Here is a 21120-nt window from a genome sequence, read left to right as displayed (position 1 = left end):
AAAGTAGAACTATTCTGGTGAGAAGATTGGTGTGGTTTCTAGCAACTGGATTACTACGCAAAGCTCTCTCTTGGAAAGGTTTCGAAGCTTACTGTAATTCTGAGACCCATCACAAGACAACTTATGCAATGTCTCTAAAAAAGGTTGTGCTATAAATAAAACACTTGAAAATATCACACTGAAATAACATAAAGGGAAAATTAGAAGGAACGATTCAACTTACCTCTCTGTAACAAAGAATAGTCTCTTGACAGTTAAAGGTCACCATTCAGGAGGAGAAGTTCAAAAGGTAAAGAAAAACATGCAAGCTATCCCGACCTCGCTCATCAACTGCCTTCCCCTCAGCACACTGTTGAACCTCCAGCCCCTGTGTGCCTTGTTTTCCTCCTTTTGAAAATGATAGGATTGGAATAGAAACACTATGGTTCTAAATCTGGACACATACAGGGAATCCAGCATAGATAGTGAGTCTAGGAATTATGGTTGAACATTGTCTGTTTCATATGGACCAATGTATTGGTTCCTAGAGATACCAAGTCACCTACTAGAAACACATACACATCACAGCACCTGCAGAGAAATGATTCAATGAAGAAAAAGAAATAATAGGAAAGGTATTTGGAGTCATCTACCTATAGTTAGGCATCTTTTCAGGGGATAAAAAGAAGATCTAAGAATAGCATACAGTGCCCAAGAGCTGAGACATCCCAGGTCCTTTGCTCTGCCGTCGGTGACAAGCCGTGGCACGGTTAGTAGAGCCCATATTAATTCTGTCTGAAAACACCATCTGGTTCTAAGTGCTTATCTAGGCCATAGATGTCACAGTCTAGATGTGGTCACTGTGATAGTCAAAGGTCAAGGAGGGGTCTAATTACATGCCCCAGTACTTAAAGGGCAGAATCACCCAAGCATGAACATAATCAGTCAGTCCAAACAAGACCCATTTATAATTTTAATTATCAGTGAATCAGACAACTCTATCAAATACCAATTATTTGGCTGTTGCTGAAAAATAACTGTCTAGTCTTGTTAGACTCTGTAATAACCCCTTGAGGGATGTTGAAATGTTTCCCTTAATGTAAATATTTATTAAAATCCATCAAGCAGGATTAGACTCATTTAATGAAGCTCAGTATTGGTGGTTTATTTTCTTTATTCTCCAATACAAGGAGAATGTTATAGAAAGATTTCATAAGTAGTCTCCCATTCGCATCTACTGCTGTTTATGTATTAACATACAGCGAAGTGCCACTCCCAAAAGCTCTCGACTTTTAAATAGAAATAGTCTTAGGCTAGCTGGATGGCTCCATGTGGTGTACAAAAGCACTTGCTGTGCTAGCCTAAAGAACTGAGTTCAATGCCTGGTGGCCTTGGTAGAGGAGAGAACCAACATTTGAAAATTCTCTTCTCATTTCTACCTGAGTAACATGACTCTGTGAGCACCAGTTCATTCTTCCTGTGCACACATGCACACACACTATTACTCCTACTACCTACCAGTAGTAGTTGTAAAAACAACAAAAGCAATTGAGAATATAATAATAATAATAACAATAATAATAATAATAATAAAGAGTAAATTATATGTTAAAAATATAGTTCTCAGTCTAGTGATGTAGCTCAGTTATTAGGGTGTTTATAGCATGCATGGTTATAGTATGGTGCCTAGCATCCATGATCCCCAGCACAGCATTAAATGGTCCAAGTAGTTTATGCCTGTAATCTAAATACTTAGAAATTTGAGGTAGGAGGAATGCAAATTTTAGTTCATCTTCAAATTTAAGAGAGAGTGAGAGAGAGAAAGAGAGAGAGAGAGAGAGAGAGAGAGAGAGAGAGAGAGAGAGAGAGAGAGAGAGAGAGAGATGGGGGAAAGGAAAGAGAGAGAGACAGAGAGACAGAGAGATGACAGACAGAGACAGAGACCACTAAGTGAGGTGACATGGACCTTTTGTGTCAATGCAAGTGACATGCAAGTGACACGTAATAAACTATAGCAGCTTCCTCTGGAGATTGTAGCACCTACAGAGAGACACTACACAGAGATTAATACACGACAAAGGAAAACAAAGCTTTGGCCTCCTCAGGCTTATGTTTAATGACAAAATTATGCTTTCTTCAAAGAACTCAGGAAATCCTGCACAAATAAATCCTAGGATGAAGCCTTTGGGATTCCACTCCCTTAAATGAGCCATACAAAATTTACAGTTCAATAGCCATTAAATATAGGTAGGCTCACATGCCTTAACCTGATAACATCCATGGGGGAAAGGCAGCAGAATATCCTGGTTGACCATGTTCTTAAGAACAGGCTATCTTGAAAATGAATACCTTTGAATAAATTGTCTTTCATCCCTGTCTGGGGCTGTCACTCTGTGATCTGCCCTTTGGTGAGTGCCTCTCAAAGATGCTTTCCGCTGCCATCATTTCTTCCCTTTTCTTTTTTACCTATAGCAATTAAGACACAAGTAATATGTTATCTGCATGGCTTTGATATTTCCATTCCATTTGCGACTTCACTGCTCCTCAGTCATTTCTGACACTCTTATAATTTTTATCTGCAATTACGCTTTCATTATCTTCCTTCCCGATATTTTAGATGTCCAATAAGCCTCTCAATTTCCTTAATTACCACGTAACCTTCCTTCTGCATGCCGAGGGCTATTTTTATTCCTATAATATTTATTACTAATTGGCACACACACACTTTTATACTTACAGTAATTTATCTGGTCTGTCCTTTATTTACCCTCTGTTTCTCTCTTCTAGAAACATTTCATGCTATTTGGTAACATGTGGGGTTAGTCCGTGGCAGTTCCCTGTCACTGTTTTTCTTGAATAAGTCTTACTCTACATTTATAGATGATAAAAGTCTTGGATGGCTGCCCCAAACTATTTGGTTCCCCCTTTTCTCCACCTATTTCTCCTTCCTTCCTTCCTCCCTTTCCTTACAGGAGCTATCTCCATCAAAATCATCACATCCTGCACAGCCAGACCTCCGATTCTTTCTCTTTGGTATAATGTGCCTTCCTGTTCTTTCATTCATCTTTATGTATCTTTGTTCTGGCTATGGAATAAAGAAGTTGGGGGTTTGAGCAAAAGGGATACTTTTTTCTCTGGCACTGTTTCTGTCTCCAACATGTGGGTGTTGAAATAAAAGGCACCAAGCAAAAGTCTGCTTTCTACTCCTGGCAAGATGTTTGCTTTATACTTCTATGTTGTCAGAAATTCATAGCAAATCAGTATACTATGTGTGAATAAGTAAATTTATTGTTTTAAAAAAATAAGATTAGCTTTAGAATATAATCTATTTGCTTGAGTGAGAAATCCTTACTATTTGCAGACATACCAGGCCTGGGAGGTAGAAAGAAAAGAGATGAAACCACTTTATTCCTCTCAGTAACAACCACTGTATTCTTTAGAATATTTATAATGACCTTTGCTTTAAATAGTAAAGAAGCCATTGGGGAGAGAGACCCAGTTTTCTTCAAGGATGGGAACATTGTTTGAAGGGTTTGCTCCAGTGGACAGTCTTATACCTGAGCGTGTAAGGGCAGCACTAACTGGATAGGTGGCTTAAAAAAAAAAAAGGAAAAAGGAAAAGTTTGTGAAGATGGGAGGAAGATGTGATGGAGGTGGGTACGGGAGGAGGTGCAGGGGAGAGTGGGTGGTAATATGGCCAAAGTGCTCTCTATACATGTATGAAATTCTCAATGAATGTATGTGTGTGTACGTATACACACATATTTACACACACACACACACACATACATGCATACATACATACATACACAAACAGATTGTATTGGCTTCTCTTGTTCATGTGACTTGATGCCTGACAGAAATAACTAAAGGGAGAAAAGATTTATTTTGAGTCAGTGTTTCAGAGATTCAGCCCATCATGGTGAAAAAGCACTTTGGAGCTTCAGGGTTCATGCAGATGGGAAACAGCGATTGGGGTCCTAGCATCATCTTCAAAGCACACTACCCTGTACCTACTTCCTCTATGAGGACCCGAATTCTGGGATTGTCTTCAAGTTTCCCAAGGAACACCATGATCTGGGAAGCAAGCATTCAAAGCCTGAGTCTATGGGGGACATTTAATAGTTAAACTGCCACAGAAAATTCCCTTCTGCTTTTCAACTTACAATTCATATTATTTTCTTAACTGGAGTGTGTTGTCAGGGTTCTCCAGAGGAATGGAACTGACAGAACGAATATCAAAATGTGATTTATTATATTCGCCCCAGCAGTCCAACAGTGGCTGTTTTTACACTGGGGAGTCTGAGAATCCAGCAGTTGCTCAGTCCACAGGGCTGGACATCTCAGCTCTCTTAACCAGGTATTGTAGGACTGCAGAATCACTGTTCTTCAGTCAGTGTTGGAAGCCCAAAGAAGCTAGGCTCTGATACCAGTCAGTGACTGGACTATGGGTAGCAGCATGAGCAACAGATGAGTGCACCAGCAGCAGACACAAAGGCAATGAGGCAAAAAGCCAGATTTGCCTCTCAGATGACCAGAGGGTACCATCCACGCTTCCAGTGGGTCTTCCCACTTCAAGTAATGGGATCAAGAAATATCTCTCACAGATGTGCCCACCAGTCTGTCTTTCAGTTGATTCCAGATCCAGACAAGTTTACAACCAGGACTAACTATTGTGTAGAGGAAGAGTTAATGGAATGTGTTCTCCTTTATTTCATTCAGCATCTTATTTTAAATTTCTCCCTCCTTTGAGAATAACTTTCTCCCAACTTCTCTGAATATATTCACCTTCATTCAGCTAAATGAGTCTCCACTCCCCATCCCCACCCCCGTCCCCAGGCCTCCTTGGTTCCACAAGACACCCAAGACTAACATTCTTGAGGACTTGATTTTCTTCATAGTCACATAAAAGTCTGGATGATACACAGAGAAGGGACACATTGAGTCAGAGATTAGAAACCATCTCTTGTGCTTGGGGTGGATGAAGTACAATTCAGTGGTTATGACGGGATGGCTGTTCTGCAAGTCAAGTGTCAGCCCCCAAAGTGGTAAGACTGGAAAAATCTAGTGGGCACTCATCCAGCAAAGGAACATTTGAACTAAAAGTGTATTATCTTAATGTGCACATTTTTATTTAATTCAGGGTAAAGTAGAATGAATCATAATAGGCCAATAATAATGACTTATGGCTTCCTTCCTATGGCACATTTACAATAAATGGCAATTTACCATTAAAGAGAGAGATATTTCTTTTTTGTACAAGAAAAATTAGCATTAGTCACACTGAGAAAGAATGGGTTTTTATTCCTGCATTTAGGACTTGCATCTAGCTAGTCGAGCCTGGAGTATCACATGGGAACCACTTTCTCTCAGCAGCCTGCTCCCTACTCCCATTTAGGAAACACAGGAAGAATTAAAATGTGACTATTTATGACATCATTCCAAGCATGCAATGATGAACCCCAGATCCATCCAGCAGAGCTGTTTGGAGAATAGTTCATGTTCCAGTCATTAGACTTACTAACTGAGCCCAGACGTGGGATCCTATGGATAAGATGGGAACGGCAGGTCTTCAGGAGACTGCATATAAATAATGACAATGTGTGCAAGCCATTCAGGCTTCTAGACTTCATCTTGATGCTCAGTTTGCTTTGGGTTTAGATTTTTCTTTTCCTCTTCCCCACTCCTTCTTCCTATACAATATACCCCGTGGGCCAGTTAGATGGCTCAGAATGTAAGTGTTTGCCATACAGTCTTGACCAACTGAGTTTGATCTCCAAGGATTCACATGGTGGAAGAAAAGAATTAATTCTTGTGAATTGTCTTCGGAACCCCACATACATTGTGGTACAGACAGACATGATTATATACATCCAACACACAGAATAAATACATGTAATGAAACATTAAAAGAACACACCCTAGTGCTTTACTTTCAACTCCATTTATTGACAAATTATAAATCATTGTTGTTTTTACCAATAAATAAGAATCTGGAATTTTCTGATAGAAAGTGACTGACTGCTATTTATATAGAGCACTTAAAACTTCACCTTTATTCCCCAGGTATGAACTTTGTACATGTAGAGCGGACTACAAATGTTTAACTCTGAAAGTTCTATCATTCTGCTGTACTTTTGACTATCTGCCTAACACTTTTCCTCATGCTCCAAGAAATGCCAGATTAAATTATAGGAATTAAATTATAAGAAACACCCTAACACTTTCTATTCTATTTTGGGGGTCTATAAACCAGTTCACAATAACTTGATTAGAGGAAAATCTTGAGTAATTGGATGAAGCCAGGCTCAGAAGATTTCCACAATAATCAATGAAATACCCTACTCCTGTTGCTGCTGGCTGTGCATAGCCTCTCAGTCTATCCAAATGGCCTTTCTCAAAGCTGAAGCTTCAGAAAAAGCGTATCAAACCCTCAAAATGAAGCTAATTTTATCAGCTTTTTGAGAGTAGATTGGATTTAACAGGGCTGTGCTTTTTGGAAATGAATGGTTGATATAAATCAGAGGTAGTGGAAAGGTAACGTTTATCTGATTTGATTTAGCAGCAATCTAGTCCAGATGGCAACGTGGAATTTAAAGATATTGAAATATACGGTTGCAGCTGGAGACTGTATCAACCTAAATATAAATAATTCAGATGTGCTTATGCATTTAACAATGTCAGTTTTAAATATATAAGAGCCAAGACTTTAGGCTAGCAATTGAAATTAGGAAGATGACTAAATGCAGGTGCTCTTACATATGTGACCATATTTTAACGCCCAATTTAGTGCTAATCTGAAAACAAAGGTAGAATTCATCAGATGTACCTGTCTAGCTTAGGAAAGTGAGACACACATTTGTACAAGGTTTAATGTGGGATATCAAGAGGCAGAAGTCTGAGGAGAAACAAGAGCTAGTTCAATGAACAGCTGATGGATCATGACACATGGCAGAGCGACCTTTCCATACATGTTCAGCGCATGACTCTGTCAATTTTAAAAGGAAATAGACAAGAGCTGGCAAGATGGGTACCCAAATCAGCCAAAGTTTGACTAGGTTCTCAAAAGATCCTGGAGACAGACTCCCATGTACCAGGAGGCTGGGAGAACTTCCTGGTTCTTTCACCAGTCAGAATGACCCAGAGCCAACAGAGCTGAATTTACATTCTACCTTCAATGGCTGTAGACCAAGAGCATAAAAAGGGTCCCTGTGTGGTAAGGGATCTGAGGCCTCTGTGAATCAAGGAGTGTAGGACCCTGAAATAGCACCTTCCCTCTGCCCAGTGCTTTCCTTGCTTTGGTCTTTCCCCATCTTGGCTATTGTTCCTTGCCTTCACGTACTCTATGGCCAGGGAACAGAGATTCAGAGATGCTTAGGCTCTCCCGAGAGTCCAGGAGGTGGTGCTTTGTCACCAATGACATCTAAACCATGTGATCTGCACACTCTCAGAAGCCTGCACACCTGTGTTTCTTCAATGGTGGCCTGTTATCATGTCAACTTGGGTGCTATTTCTTCATTCCTCACTCTTTAGCCTGGGCCCTTCCTGGAAGAGCCCTCAAAATGAAGGTTTGATAAATGGTAAGGTCTTAAACTATAACCTGGGGTAGAAAAACTGATGATGATTATGGAAAATGCCATAGATTAAAAATTATCAAGTTTTTTTTTTTTTTACAAGATGTCTGGAATGGTGAGTATGAGGAAATGGGACATCAAAGGTGACACTGGACCTCACATTTGGCTTGAATAAGCTCTATGAAGAATCAAAAGACCTGCTTGGAAATAAAGAACCTGCTTTGGCGACTAAGTGACTTGTTGAAGGTCACATAACTAATTATAGTTTTAGAGCAAAGGTCCCTGGATCCCAATATAGAGCCTGCTCATTCTACCTTTACAGAAAAGTTGGGCGAAAGAGGGCCACTCACTAAAGCCAGAACGCAAGGAAGATTGATCTAGATTTTCCTAATCAAAAGCAAATTCTATTGGATGATGGAATGTTGGCCTTCATTTAAAAATAGATCAATGGCAATGTCATCATTTATCCTGGAGTCTATTTTAAGAGAAGGGTTGGGAAAGAAAAGCTTTTATGTGGGGATAGGAGGGCAGAAAGCCTCGCCAAGAGAAGAGTTCATCCTGGTAAACTTAACCAGATGCCTTAGCTGCTTGAAATTGCTTTATGAAATTATTTTCTTGAAATATAGACAGCTTGATTTTATTAGACATATCCTTGAAATGTTAGCTGTCATCTAATCTGGTTCATTTCTACACTCAGAGTCCATCTCTACAAGCATCAAGATGGGGAGGCAAACCCATTATATCAGACCCCTCTTTCAACCATGTTGCCCTCCAAGGGGTTTGAGCACTTAAACACTAGTCCTATTCCTCTGTGAATGAATGTGGAAAAGTGGTACTCTTGTCCATCTCTGTGATAATACAGAAGACACAATATGGGCAACACTCAAAATGTTGGCTGACTAAAAATTTAGTCATCCATCCATCCATGGATCTATCCATCCAACCAACGACCCATTCACTCAAATCAAACATGTATCCTTGGATTGTTCTATGGTTATAGCAATTACGGGGTTTATGAGACAATTCACTCCTGAGGCATTTATACAACCTTGTCATTGAGACAGCCAGTTAAAAAGTAATTGCAATACAGTATGAAAAGTAATGTAGACAGTGGGCATGGTGGGATTCTAGTACTTGAAGAGCTGGGAAAGGGTGAACACTAGCTCAAGGGAAGCCTAGGCTACATAGTGACACCCTGTGTAAAACATGCAAACAAAAGGTATTGTGCCAGGGGTAAGGATGAATTTTAGTGATAGAGCATGTAGGTGTGAAAGGCCCTAACTTCAATCTCTAGTGCATATATGTATCTTCACATACATACAAACATACATACACAAGCACACACACACACACACATCACACAGAGAGAGAGAGAGACAGAGAGAGACAGAGACAGGGTGACAGAGAAAGATATAGACAGAGACAGGGAGAACAAAGAATTCTTCTATAAATGACCTAGTAAGAGCATTCAAATCAACCTTAGATAACAAAAATGACTATGCTGAAGAAGTGATAATCAGAACCTGGAAAAGAAAGAAGGAAGGGATAAAACGTGGCTAATGATTGACAAGAGACTGAGCAGTGAACACCATTACAGTTAAGGGCGGAAGAGTGAGATTTCATTACACTCAGAAACTACACAGTCTGGCATTTGTTGTTGGTAAAGCAGGACACCTAGTTCAGACTAGCCTCAAACCCACTCCATAGCTGAAGATGACCCAGAGCTCTTGGTTCTCTGCATCCATGTATCTAGTGCTGGCATTACAAACACATACCACCACACCCAGTTTATGCAGCTCTGGGGATGGATGCTCTGCATGCTTGGGAGCTAAGTACTCTACAAGGGGAACTGCATTCACAGCCATCTACTATTTTAGAGAGACTTTCATACTCACAGGTTAATTTGATTCTCACAGTCACTCTCTGGAATGCACAGTGTTTGGGGAGCCAGGTTGGGTTGTTATATCTACTTTCAAAATGAGGAAAAGAAGACCCACACTCAGTTCAAATCATACTCACCAGAGTATTTTGACTCAAAGCTCACTCTACCACAGCACAGTCAGAGTCACTTGATCACTCAGGTCTATGTCTAAGGGATCCAAGCCAGGGCTGCAGGTCGGTCGGCCCCTGGCCTAAGAGGGCATGCTGTCCTCATGCTTGGGACAGCAGTGACCTTGTTCAGCCTGGTGGCCTCTGGCCTCTATCTAAAGTACACAAATGCCCAAAGGCTTAGCTTCAAAGGCATGCCAACCCTGAGAGGCTCCAGCTCCCTGTGGCTTCTTCTGGAATCCACAGTCCTTGTGCCAGGAGCTGTAACTGCCAGGCAAAGAACAACTTGAACCTGAGCCTGTTCTAATACACGTTGCAAAAGGGCCCATGGGAAACTAGGCATGACTGGAGAGGCCATCTATGCTGAGCCCTCCACCAAAAGGACCCAGCTTACACCAAAGTACAGTCATTCCAGAGCAGAGATTGTGACCACCAGATGAAATACCTGTCCTCTTTCCACAGCTTTCTGTATCTAGCCATCTTTCATGTCCAAATGAACATATCTCTAAAATTCTTGTAGAATCTATGATTTGCCATTTAGAACAGCCATATCCTCAAAGACTGCCGGAGAGATATAGAACATCATTCTGGGGTACTTCATACATAGACTCTGCTTTAATTTTTTTTTAGTTGAATAGATAAATTCAATTTTCAAAACAACCCCATAAGGTAGGTAATATTATTGTTCTCATTTAACTGCCCAGGAAATCAAATCAGTAGCAGGTTGGGTGGTGTGTGGAGTAGTGGGGTTACAAACTAACACGAGCCTGTTGTTCAAAGGTATACTAGAAGTCATGGGATGGGCTGAGTTATGAAATAAGTGAAGAAGGGGCGAGGGTGAGCTTTTAGAGCCCCATAGCATGCTCATCCCACCCCTACTTCCCACAATGCTCTTCCTGTAGCATTGTTCCATTTCTGTCTTTATACAAAATGAAATTTAACTTGTTTATGTATAAAGGAGAAAATGTAATCTCCCTTTGGCTTCTCCAAGCTTCAAAAAATCAGGCTGAACTCATTATTTCTTAATTGGTGTCCCATAGCTATGTTGTAACGATGTTGTTATAAGAAGGACCTTCAAGACACATTTCCTCTTTGAGGGCAAGGGCTTCTTTATTTTGGAACTCCACTACAAAGAGCTAAGCTTGACATACACTGGGAGCCTCATAAACATTGAGTTGCTCAAACATGAAAGAACCGTTATAATGGAGAGCTTTATGGTTATACCCTCAGTAGACACAGAAGAAACCCACAGACAGAGGCTGCCCCCAGCCATAATTATCTTAAGAGGAGTACAATACAAACCTATCTTCATATAGGTCTGGGCAGTCATGCTAAGGAAAGGTTATGAAGGGGGTACCAAGTCATTCTAAGCAAAGTCTCTACGATCCCACAGCCAAGTCTTCATCATCCCTGCCTGGACTGGCACAACAATCTCCTAACTAGTCTCCCTTGCAAACTTAACCCCATGATAATGTCAATTATCACATACAAAATATACAATGCATGCACATACATGCATCAACATGTTCACACTCATACAAAGGCGCACATCACATGTTCACTTACATAAATTACTCATTGTCCACAGCAGGTGTCCCCGATTCTGTCTCTGTGACTCTTGCTATTGCTTTTGCTCTTGCTATTTGGTGGCTTCACTGTTAGGTAGGTTGAGAGAGCCAATAGAAAAAGAGTTTTTAAACTTCCTGAATAATAGCAAATGAATCTCTATTTCCTTTATATATTTGTAGTAGTAGAACCTTCTGAGTATTTTTGTTCAAAAAATAAAAAAGTCAACAATAAAACTTTCTACTCATTAAAAAGCTAGTGAGGCAAGAGCAAGCAGTCAAAGAGCAAAAGCGTCCTTCTTCCATGGACTTCTATGAGTGTCTATCAGAAAGGTGTGGCCCAGACTAGCTGTAAAGTTTCCCAGCTCAAAAGATCTGGTTAGATGTATATAGTCTCACCTCAAAGATCCAGATTAGAAGGGGATCCTCCCACTTTCAATTAAGCAATTATCTCAGTTCTCCTCTGTGTTTTAGTTCCGTCCAGGTATAGTCGGGTTGGCAAGAGGAGCCATGCAGTCCTAGAACACACTGACCATTTTTTCACATGGAATCATTCATGTCTCCAATGTATCTCACACTTGGTGTCATAATTTCTACACTTAATAACTATGCACTGAATGAATTGTGCCTGAAGAGGAGCAGTGCTTCAGAAGGCTGTAAGAAAGTCCCAGTGTATGATCCCTATGATATGTTGTCTTTGACTCCTTTGATTAATTTCCCAAGAGTGGTATAGCTGGCTGATCTCTCTTTAGTGTTTTAAGAAGAGAATACTTATACATCCATGCTTATTGCAGAACTGTTTACAATAGGTAAATGATGAGATCAACATAGAAGCCCCTCAACAGAAGAGGTGGATTTAAAAAAAAGTAGTGCTTGTACACATGGAATTTTCCCAGCCATAAGAAAGAATGAAGCTATGCCATTTGTATGAAAACAAAAATGGATGCAACTGGAGATAATCAATTAAGTGAGTGAAGTCAGTCTTGAGAAGACAAATGTCACATCTTTGTGGATTCCGATTTTATATAGGTACATAAAATCATGCACATATTTACAATATGAATGTACAAGTGAGACTGTCTATGCAAATAGAGGGGATAAATAGGAGAGGTGGGTCATGAACAGGGAAACAAAGCACTTATGGGGAGGGTACGCTCAGTGCACAGTAAACACTTGTATGAACTTGACCTCATGACCTGATCCCATGTATCATGAATATGACTCTTCAGAAGCAAAAATAAAACAATAATATTCAGGGCACATGTCCAGCCAGCCAGACTCTACATCCTAAATTCCTCAAGTGTGGAAAACCTTGAATTTTAACTTCATGATTCGGGAAGAGATGATCAGAGTTTTAGGAATCTTTTTAGGCAAGGGAGTTTTGCAAAACTACTGTGCTGCTACATTTCTGAATGGTATGTGTGAATCTAAGTCAAGGATTGTCTTTGTGCAAAGAAGCAAAAGCCATTCAAAGATGCATAGACCTGTGAGCAAAGAAAGGGGACAGAGAACAGATTCCACACTGAGTCTCTTCCAGTTTTTCAGGCTGTGCACAGTACGTGCGCACCGCCAGGCCCAGGAGAAAAAGTCCTAGTTGCTTCCACTGTCATCATGCAGGGAAGCACGGCAGCGTGCAGGCAGACATGGTGCTGGTGAGGAGCTGAGAGGTACGTCTACTTCTGAATTGGCAGGCAGCAGAAAAAGAGAGTGGTCCTGGCTAGAGCATCTAAGACCTCAAAAGCCCATCCCTGTGACACACTTCTTCCAACAAGGCCACACCTCCAAAAATGCCACTCCCTATCTCTGGGGCCTATTTTCATTCAAACCATGACAGTCCGGGAAGAATGTTGACTCTGTACAAATTCAGCAGTCAACAAAGGAACTGAGAGCTCTCGTGTTTGGAGACATCAAGGAAACAGCTGCATCTTTCCTCATGGCATTTGATACTTGAATTTCTACCAGCTGCTATTTTTTATTCTACAGCAGCAGGATTTCCTAGAGCCACTAACAGCAGGAAATCTGAATTTACAAACACCAAATTAGAAACAACTTCAAAGTTATCACCTATATTGGTTCGAAAACATGAATGATGATGGGTGTTTAGATTTCCTGAAGGCTGTTGGACATCTCTAAGAGACTGCCTGCATGCCGTGTCTGCTGGTATTCCATCTTAGAATGCTTTCTTCTCCAAGTGAGCCAAGGCTGGTAGGTGTGACAAGGTATAGTGTAGACTTGTCTATATTGTCTCTAGACTTTGGGAGTAAGGTACTGCATTGCTTCAGGAAGCATTGCAATGTCCTATGCATTCTCTTGGGTAACCACTCTAGGGAAGGTTACTCACCATGTTGTGAGTCACTAAAGAAAACCCATTGAGAGAAACTGAGGCAGCATATGTGAGCCAGGCATCTTGCAAACATCCCCTTCTGACTCAGTGTGCTGTGATATTCCACAGGACAACTGCCCTTCCAACTTGCTGCCAAGTTCACAGACCACAGACACGATTAAAAATGTCAAATATTTCTTGTCAAAGCAATGAGCTTTGGGGTAATTTGTTACACAACAATCAATAACTAATGCAAAAGATGCTGAAATTCTCATTCACTCATTGTTTTCACTGTCTCTTCTGGGCATGGGATCTGATTGATCTCACCATGGAGTCTAAGAAAAGAAGCAGAATGGAAAGGAACAGGCCTGGGGGGCCACAGTGAGGTCATGTCTCACAAGGGGACTGAGACTTCACTAGGCATGGAATTCCCTTCTTGGGTGCCTGTGATGGAAAAACCACTCACTCGTTTAGGCAGAGAGTAGATGGTCAGCTTAGATAACTGGATGAGAGCTTCATACATTTTAATTCATAGGCCCACAGGAAGCATTAGTATCATTCAGAACCTCTCCCCAGATTTCAGCTCTGCTTTTCCTGTTGGTTCAGGCTCAGATGGACTGCCCCTAAGTAATGGTCAGTAGCACCCCACCCCCACCCCCAGTAGCTCATACTTACCAATTAAGCAATCTTCATAGCAAAGTATTAGCTCGCTGCCAGTAATACTAGAAAACAGCTGGGGGCCATTTTCTTGGCTTCAGTGGTTTGCTCACCAGCCCACTCTGCTCACCCCAACCAGACTTCTGTCCACCCAGGTATAAGGAGGAAGGGAAACCCCAGATGAACTTTACAGACAGTACAGGAGAGAGTCTTTCTAAAGAAAATTCCAGGTTTAACCATCAGGATAAAGGACGGGGGTGCAAATAAAATAAAAATAACTGATGGCCAATAGTGTTCCTTTGTGACTGGAGAAGGAACCTAGTAGGAGAAGACCAAAAAGAAACTAGCAGAGTCTTGCAGAGTCTTGCATTCACTCACATTCTCTAAGTGATGGTTAATTAGCCTCTTGCTAGGCCTTATGGGTAAATGCAATAAAGCAGTAATGTGAACTGGCTTGCAACATTCAATCATCAAAATGACAGGAAATTCACAACACCATTGTTAAATGCAACCATCATAAAAATTAAGTGACTCGATTTTAGAATAAAATTATATTAAAATAGAGGCAATAAGCATGCAACTCAGGTCACTAAGCATTTAAGCTGATTTACTTTAATCCATATTATTTATCGCTAATGTACATGGAGAAGATGGAAACTTCATTGATATCTTTTTGGAAATTGGCCATACTATGGTGGCCATAGAAATGGGCAGATGTTATCATTCTGGGCTTTGGGTTTTCTTTCTTTCTTTTTTTTTTTTCATAGTTTCCATGCTTTATTACTAGAAAAGTAGAAAGAGAAAAGAAGACAGAGAAATAAAGAGAAAAGAGATATATTTTTCTTGATCATCTAAGAAAAAGTGATATCATGTAGCAAGTTTTTTTTCTTTTTAATAACCATTGCATTGTAAATTGTGTAAAATAGTAATACTCCTTTGGTATCTGTGAATTTCTGACATAGATAAAAGAATACATTTTTGCTGAACAAGTGAAGGTTCAGTGTTTTTCTTTCATCTTAGATGTTAAAGGAAACATCATCTATGTTTGTGTCTCTGCTATGCTTGTTCATTAATTCCAGCTAGAGTTTGATAACAGACACTGCTCAGCAAAGATGAGCAAAAGCATTCACTATGACTAAACTGATGGTATAGAATTTATAATGGAATGTTGTTTACTTATTATTTATAGACTGTGGGCTTGATATACATCTGCTCATAATACAACATTGCAATAGAGTATGCATATGCCTACATAATTTCCTGCCTCTCCTCCCTCAGAGTACCGGTTATTAAACATTTATCAGGTGCTACTGGGCAGAGTAAAGATGCAGGATTAGACCAGGCTGATGTCTCAGATCCTTCTGTTGGCAGTAGGGAGTCACCTGGGGGTTTTGAGCAGAAGCATGGCATAATGAGAGCTTCGTTTTTTGAAAGTTCACCCCAGCAATTGATAAGGATCATAGGTTAGAGGAGGGGAGATCACAGGTGGGGAAGTACTACAATTCAAATGCCATTAATAACATCAGTCCTTGAAGTGCTATGCAAAGAATTTCATATGCTCTTTCCTTAGCTATTGGTATCAACCCTGTCAAGGTAGATGCTACCTCAAGGGGCCGTGAGCTAGGGAGAAAGGAAGAGATTTGGGAGGGACATGAAACATGCACTGTGCACTAGAATCGACTGGATCGCTAAATGTCAGTCCCTCTGCTGATGGATCTTCTGAGAAATCACCTCTCTGTAATGGGAAAGTGCCCTTAATCTTCATACTATGACTCCCCCCTGCCTCCTGAAACAAAAACCCCACCAGCTCCTTTCCCTTAATGGAGAAAGGGTGGGAGTATTGATTAGAAGACATTCACTCCAGATATGGTAGTTAACACTGCCGGTGAATCGTTACTTCTGCCTAATAAAAAACATAACTGGTTTCTGTTTCATTTCTAGATCTTGTTTCCAATGCTGTATAACGTCCCTTAAGTTTTCCACAATTGACCCCAACCCCAAACCTCTCACCAAAGCGGTGTCTGGTAGGGAAACAGAGGGCTGGGGAGGATTCCAGCCTGGGTGAGATTCAAGGAGTCTCCTCCATGTTTAAGGCGTCAGTAAACAGTTCTGATCTTAGAATGCCACTGTGTGAGTGACTCCCGCTTGTTCTCTGGTCTCCTGGCAGACTCTCCTTTTTAACATCTGAGCATGACGGGTTTTCTGAGCTCTGGTAAAAGGCAGCCCTGGCTTCTTTCTTTCCCATCCGTTTTCCCACCAGCCACACAGAGGTGCATATTAATGACGGCTTGGCAGACCCCTGCCCATGAGGCTGGGGAACATGAAAGACACGCCTCCATGTGTGTGATCTCAGTTATCAAAGGCCACAGGAACATCAGTGAGGAGGAAAATTGACAGTCCCAGAATCCACCCCTTATCAAACAGCAGGTCCTGACAAACCTCATTAGACAGATCTCTGTGCTTTGCCTCATTGAAACGTTCCAGCCCTCAAGGATCTGGAAACAAAGGTCAAAGTGGCCTGGCAAATCAGGTCTTTAGTTCCCCTTTCTGTGTAAGGGATGAAGGGAAGCCTTAAAAAAATCAGCCATGGCCAGACCCGGGCTAACAGGAGTGCTTAATCAGCCGCCCCGGGTCCCAGGCAGGAAAGCTGCGTTTGCCGAGGAGGTATTAGTAACAGACCTAAAAAAAACTGTGGCCTCGTATTGCTCAGCTTCTCCATCAAACCCCTCACTGGCAAAAGATCAAGGAAGCAGGTTACCACAGTGATCACATCTGGCTGTGTCTACAAGAAAGATCAAAGTGACAGGTCTGTGAGTATGGAAAAGTCCATTTACCAAGCTAGAAACCCACTACCTGTCACCTGGCAATGCTTGCCAAGTGTTTCAGGCTAGAGTGAGCAGCGGAAGAAGAGAGGAACCTGGGCTATCCCAAGCCTGCAAAGATAGTCTCTTACCACTGCACTTTCTGAACCTTTGGTCCAGATGGAAAAAACTGTCCTTCTGTCTTACTCTTGCTTTCCACTCACCGCACCCAGGACCTCTAGGCTCTGCAAAGGTAGAGGCAGGCCTGGGACTCTTCTGACAACACTTCCTGTGACTCACCCTGGGGCCACTTGAAAGATAAGCACAAACAGCGCTCTGGACTGGATCCCTGCCTTCCACACCGGAGCTTTGCTGGTAGCAGAGGGGTTCTCTGGGCTTCAGTATCTTGATCGAAGGAATGATAAGTGCTGTGCCCAACAATAATCTTCCTGGGGGCTGCATAGAATGGTGCCTGTTATTGCTTCCCTTTATGGCTAAATGGGTCTTCACAGAGATTCCACAAATAGTGACAACACTGTCCCCTCTTGAGTGTTGCTTTTTGCGTCGTACCATTATAACCTCCTTGTGCTGTCAAAGGCCAGAAAGCCGATGCTTGATGCCAGGGAAAACAGGTTACGAAGAAGCCACTGTGTAAGGCTGGAGTCGCGGTCCTGTACTGACACCATACCAGCTGCCACAGCTCAACTCAGCCATTTCCTGGATCAAAACCCCACATTCTCCACAGAGCCAGCCATTCAAAGCTGCCCTCTCTGCCCTTTCAAATTTAATTTGTTTCAAATCTTGTAGGAGCCGCAGAATTATTTCAGGATTGGAGTCAAGTGGAAACAGGTGTGCTATTCTTACATTGCCCTCTGAGCCCCCTTCAAAGGAGTCTGATTAGGCGCCAGATTAATCAGGCTGGCCATCAATAAGGGAGGAGCCCCTCTGTGTCTGGCACCCGTCACCGGGATGCTGACTCAGGTCCTCAGAGGCCTCAGTTTAGGATTTGACCCAACTGGCCTTCTCATGACTTCCAAGAGCCCAGGAAGGGACAGGATGTGGTAGCCAGGCCATGGTGGTCCTACAATCCAAGACAAACCCAGATTCTGTCTTTGGCTGGCTCAGCATTTGTTTTGGCAATCCATATGGGCTGACCGTCCTGATGTATCAATGTATTTAGGAGCCTATGCATGGAAAACACTCACAACATTTAAAATGAAATAGAAAAGTCCTATTCAAACTGGGAAAATTGGAGTTCAGCAAAAAGTCAAACCACAGAGAAAACATATTTTAGACGAGCAGAACTTGTGCGGAGAGCTGCTGTAACACAGGGCCACCCAGCTCCAGTGGGGACGGCCACAGAGTCAGACCTGAAGACTTCCCATCTGTGTATATAAACTTCATTGGTTTTCTCATCTCTTCCCGTGGCTTTCCTCACTCTCGTGATGCCCATAGCTCCTGGTGCCTAAATTACCAACTGATGCTTCCATTTTGAACTTAAGAGTTTTGTAGTAATTCTTTGCCAGAGTTCTCTTCTTCACATTTAAAATATCCAACACCACCTCCTAGTTTCCCCCACGCCTCCTCATGGTCGCACTGTTTCATGTGCTCTCTCCTTGGAAGGACCCATGCCTCCCCTCTTTCCACTCTCCCACATCCCATCTCAGATGAAGTCCTTTCATCTTCATTATTTTCAAAATGTTTCTCACGTCCATCCACTTTTTACTATTTATTTCTCATCCATCCCAGTCAAAGACACCTCAATTTTCTCTCCCCAAGTTGTAGTGGGCTTCTAGCCAATCACTTTCCCCAATCTACTTCAACTACTAAGAGAAACCAAAATGATTGTTTCTTTCTAAGATAACCATCTTAGTTTAGAGTACCATTGGTTCCAGACTGGCCAGTGGTTTTCTATCTCACTCACAGTCAAGAACCTTCACTATACCCCCAAAGACCGTAGAATGTAACTTCTTTGTCTCCACTTTCCAGCCTTTAATGAGCCCCACCACCCACGTAGCTTCTGATGCTCATGCCCTTCCCTTTCTGGTCAGTGACCGTAAAGCTCACCAGTTCCTGTCCCCTCTGTGCAGGATGCTTTTTCCCTCCTGTAGCACCACTCTCTGATTTTTTCTTCAATTGCATTAGTTAACTTTCAAGGATAACATCAAAGCATTCTATATATTAGTCACACACATCCTTTCTAAAGTCTTGTAGTCCTTATTATATCACAGTCCCTGATTTTATGTACAATGACCTTCACTTAAAGTCTTATGTCCACATTTATTTTCTGTATCCCCAAATGAGAACAAGCTCTGTAAATTTGATGAAATTTCTTTCATCCACTGTGATACTATCAGAACAGTAGTCTTGTATACATAATCGTTCAAATCTTCTAGCACCTTCTGCTTTACTATTCAGTTTATAACCAACTTTTTAGTTAAGCATTTTTCATTTTTATACATACTCACATGTAAAGGGATTGGGACAAGGATGACCATGTGACTCAAGCAGATCCAATGAAGCACAAGGAAACACTCTCTGACTTCTGGAAGGTTTGTGGGACATCTTTCTCATTGATTGTTACATTAGTACCATGTACACAGTGGCAGCTATTTAAATATTTCCAGGAGAGTATAGGCAGCCTTTGAAACAAACTATTAGAATGTAGTTACTAATCTTAACTACTGTGTGTGTGTGTGTGTGTGTGTGTGTGTAGTATAAGATGTGTGTATATATGTGTGTGTGTAAAATACAGGTCTATGATCTTGTAGTCATGTGCATGCTAGGCAAATGTTTTGCCAGTGAGGTCTATCTCCAACAGTTGAATGTGATTATAGTGACCATGACCTACTCATACCATATATAGAAACCTGAAGTGCATGGAGGAAATACAGGAAAAACTAAAATCCCTCTTCCTTGTCTCAGTTTTCTTGCTGAACTTTTTTAATATGACTATCATTTTAATTATGTTCTTTAAAAAATGAATCACAAATATGCTGGGTAACATATCACAGTATAATTACATGGGTCTATTTTCCTAGAGCTTAATGCTGAGGAAAAATTTAGAGGCCGCACCATGATTGATTAGTGATATCTTTTAGGAGCATAGAACTTGGAAGTGATGTGCATTACTGTGAAAATTGTGTCTTTGGAGCAAGAATGAAGATTGGACTAATTTCAAGGACACAAACGTATTAAATATATGCATGATAAGAGAACAAAAAAAGAAATAGGTGTGGCTAGATTGACATAACATCTAGAGATGGTTTCTGGCAGGTAAAACATGGATAGGAATTTGGAAGGTCCAACAGCCCAGACTTTTATCTATAGCAGAAGGATATATGTAATGAGGAGACTTGTAATAAGACAGGCCGTGGTCCTTAGGGACAGCATAATTGATGCTGGCCTAGAATGCTGGGCTGCAAAGGGTACAATGGAAGCAGCAGGAACAGGGAGGTTCTGTAGGATCTTGAGCAGGTGAGGGTTGTAATAAGATCGATGTTGGAAGCAGATTATTCTGTCAGCTGAATCCAGGATGAATTGAAGCTGTGGGAATTGGCGCTGGGGAGGCTGGTTAGCATCTTACTGCATCGAGTCAAGGAAAGACTCTCTGGAAAATGTCTTAAGCAGATCTGTCATGAATGAGACCACAGACTCCTTAGCTGTCCAGACCTGTGCCATGGACATGTTTAGAGACATTTCAGAACCTAGATAGAGCTCTCAGAGTAAACGACCTGAGCAATTGTACAGGGTCTTTCAATTCAGTTTGCTTGACAGTGGCCAGGGCCAGCAGGGAGGCAGTTCTGAAACAGCTGTTACACATGCGGTCGTGGAAGGAATTTGTGCCTGTTGTTATTGCAGCACTGGAGAGATGGCTCAATAGAGTCTTCAGAAATTGTTTCCTGAGTCCTGTGAAGTGGGAAATGGTTAACTACTAAACTTAACTCAAATGATGTCAGATGTACATCTACGTCACTCATGAGGCTGATAAAGTAACAAAGCAAAGAATGATGGAGCCTGTGACACATTGCAAGGCCAGAGTCTGAGAACCAACAATTCTCACGTCTCTCTGGTGGTTCTATCCACAGATTCGGCCTATAGACTTCATTTGTAAAAGAAAAAATCTTATGTCTAAAGTTTTACCTAAAATTTCCTGATTCTTAAATATACCT

This window comes from Apodemus sylvaticus, chromosome 5 (genome assembly GCF_947179515.1).
Source record: "Apodemus sylvaticus chromosome 5, mApoSyl1.1, whole genome shotgun sequence".
Classification (NCBI taxonomy): Eukaryota; Metazoa; Chordata; class Mammalia; order Rodentia; family Muridae; genus Apodemus; species Apodemus sylvaticus.
Note: the sequence above shows the minus strand (reverse complement) of the source record.